General features: G+C 41.5%; 1 pseudogene; it reads left to right on the forward strand.

Annotated features, from left to right (window-relative positions):
• Positions 1-414: 414 nt before the first annotated feature.
• Positions 415-2,765, forward strand: LOC135232968 (SERPINE1 mRNA-binding protein 1-like; annotated as a pseudogene).
• The last annotated feature ends 463 nt before the right edge of the window (positions 2,766-3,228 follow it).

Here is a 3,228-nt window from a genome sequence, read left to right on the forward strand (position 1 = left end):
CTCCCAGTCCTTACAACCAAAAACATTGGGTGCCCATGGTCTGTCTGCAGAACCCACCTATCTGCTCTAGGGAACAGGGACATGCTTTCCTCAGAGACACATGGGGGACGATTCTCAGCCCCCTGCCTTGTTCAGAGTGTGATCCCCTGCGGTAACCAGATACCATTACCTACACCAATCACCCCTGTCCCTCTAAGACTGTAGGACAGAGCCTGTACCACACACTTGATGATCAGCTACCTGGACACGTGAGCTGAATTCATACAAGAAAAGTGAATGGACTCCTAGACTGATATACCTGAGAACAGCTCTAGCCACTGGGGAAAGGATGTCAGAGCTCCAAAGGCAAAAATCATCAAATTAGCTCACTCAACCAACCCATTTGGGCATATCAAAACAAAACAAAGGCCATCTTGTGGGAAGAGCTGAAGCAGGCACTCTTGGCTCAGCGCGGCCCACAGCAATCTGTGGAGGAACGCACCGCCCAGCCACCATCATGCCTGGGCACTTACAGGAAGGCTTCGGCTGCGTGGTCACCAACCGATTCGACCAGTTATTTGACGACTAATTGGATCCCTTCGAGGTGTTGAAGGCAGCAGACAACAAGAAATAAGAAGCCGGCGGGGGTGGTGTTGGGGGCCCTGGGGTCAAGAGCACAGCTCAGGCCGCAGCCCAGACGAACTCCAATGTGGCAGGCAAACAACTGCATAAAGAGTCCCAGAAAGACCGCAAGAACCCACTGCCGCCCAGTGCTGGCGTGGTTGACAAGAAAGAGGAGATGCAGCCACCCATGGCACTTAAGAAAGAAGGAATTAGACGTGTTGGAAGAAGACCTGATCAGGAACTTCAGGGTGAAGGGAAAATAATGGATAGAAGACCAGACAGGCAACCACCTCGGAAAAGACGATTTGAAAAACCACTTGAAGAAAAGAGTGAAGAAGGAGAATTTTCAGTTGATAGACCAATCATTGACCGGCCTATTCGGGGCCATGGTGGTCTTGGAAGAGGTTGAGGAGGCCGTGGACGTGGAATGGGCCAAGGACATGGATTTGATTCTCGTGGCAAATGTGAATTTGATAGGCATAGTGGAAGTGATAGATCTGGCCTGAAACACGAAGACAAGTGGGGAGGTAGCAGATCTCACAACTGGGGGACTGTCAAATATGAATTAACTGACTTGGATCAATCAAATGTGACTGAGGAAACACCTGAAGGTGAAGAACATCCAGTGGCAGACACTTGAGAATGAGGAGAACGAAGTTGAAGAGGTAAAGGAAGAGGGTCCAAAAGAGATGACATTGGATGAGTGGAAGGCTATTCAAAATGAGAATCGGGCAAAAGTAGAATTTAATATCTGAAAACCAGATGAAGGTGCTGATGGGCAGTGGAAGAAGGGACTTGTTCTTCACAAGTCAGAGAGTGAAGAGGTTCATGCTGAAGATTCGGTCATGGATCATCATTTCCGGAAGCCAGCAAATGATATAACGTCCCAGCTGGAGATCAACCTTGGAGAACTTGGCCGTCCAGGACGTGGTGGCAGGGGAGGAAGGGGTGGACGTGGGTGTGGTGGACATCCCAATCGTGGCAGCAGGACTGACAAGTCAAGTGCTTCTGCCCCTGATGGAGACGACCCAGAGGCATTCCCAGCTCTGGCCTAACTGGATGCCATAAGACAACCCTGCTTAAAGATCCCAAACAACTAAGAAATTAAAAAAAAAAAGACTCATTCATACCATTCACAGCTAAAGACTGAATTTTATCTGTTTGGAAAATGAACTTCTTTTGCTACACAGAAGTAACAAATATGGTAGTCAGTTTTGTATTTAGAAATGTATTGGTAACAGGGATGTTTTCATAATTTTCAGAGATTATGCATTCTTCATGAATACTTTTGTATTGCTGCTTGCAAATAAGCATTTCCAAACTTGAAATATAGGTGTGAACAGTGTGTACCAGTTTAAAACTTTCACTTCATTTGTGTTTTTTAATTAAGGATTTAGATGTTCCCTCAATTACAAAGTGATTTTAAATATTAGACATAATATTGGTTTTAATACCTGCTTTGTGTTTTCACACATGGTCAGCTGAGACATGTAAACTTGATATGTCAAATTTTATGCTGTGTGGAATACTAACTACTTTATGTATTTTAATTTAGTTTTAATATTTTCATTTTTGGGGAAAAATCTTTTTTTCAATTCTCATGATAGCTGTTATATATGCTAAATCTTTATATACAAAACTATCAGTACTTGAACAAATTCAAAGCACATTGGTTTATTAACCCTTGCTGCTGCAGTGATGCATGGTTCATTAGGTTCAAATTATACTTGTTCACGATTTTAACTATATGACTTTTCCATTTAAAAAAGCAAATTAGATACATTATAGGTGAAAGTTGTTTAAGCTTATTGTTGATAGACAAATCCTGTCGAGTGAAGTAGTTACATGGGTATGGATTTTTTCCCCCTCCAACAGAGTAGTGGAATAGTTTGATTTGGCTAATGCATAATATTTAAACTATGTAAAATAAGTGTCTGGCCCTTCAGTATGATTTGTATATTTGAAAGGTCCCCAAATCAAAATTGTACTTCTTTAAACAACTCTTTAACCCTTCCTTGTTCTGAAGAAACCAAAGGGCACTGGCTAGTATGGTGAGAGGGGGAGGATTTTAATTTCTGGAATTTGGAAAGCAGGCAGCTTTACATTATAAGGTTGGAACAGCAGCATTATCCATGAAATACAAACAAAAATCTTAAAAAAAAAAAAAAAGCAAGAAGCTACAACACAGTAAGCAAACATAAAAAACTAATACAATAACTTATACATGGCTCAGAGACAACAGTCAATATCAAGTCACATAAAGAAACAGACCATGATCGCCTCAACAAGCTCTCAAAACAAAGAGTCAAGGGATCTTCTAGGTGAAAGTGCATTCCTGGAATTATCAGAGGCAGAATACAAGAAATTAATATACAGAACCCTTCAAGACATCAGGAAGGAAATGAGGTAATATGCAGAACAAGCCAAGGAACACACAGATAAAGCAATTGAAGAAATTAAAAAGATAATTCAGAAACATAGTGAAAAATTTAAAAAGCTGGAAAAATCCATAGGCAGACAGCAATCGGAAATCTGGAAGCTTAACAATAAAACTACAGAAGTAAATGCAATAGAAAGTCAGAGGAGCAGAACTGAACAACTGGAAGGCAGAATTCCTGAACTTGA

Source organism: Loxodonta africana, chromosome 12 (genome assembly GCF_030014295.1).
Source record: "Loxodonta africana isolate mLoxAfr1 chromosome 12, mLoxAfr1.hap2, whole genome shotgun sequence".
In the NCBI taxonomy this organism is placed as follows: domain Eukaryota; kingdom Metazoa; phylum Chordata; class Mammalia; order Proboscidea; family Elephantidae; genus Loxodonta; species Loxodonta africana.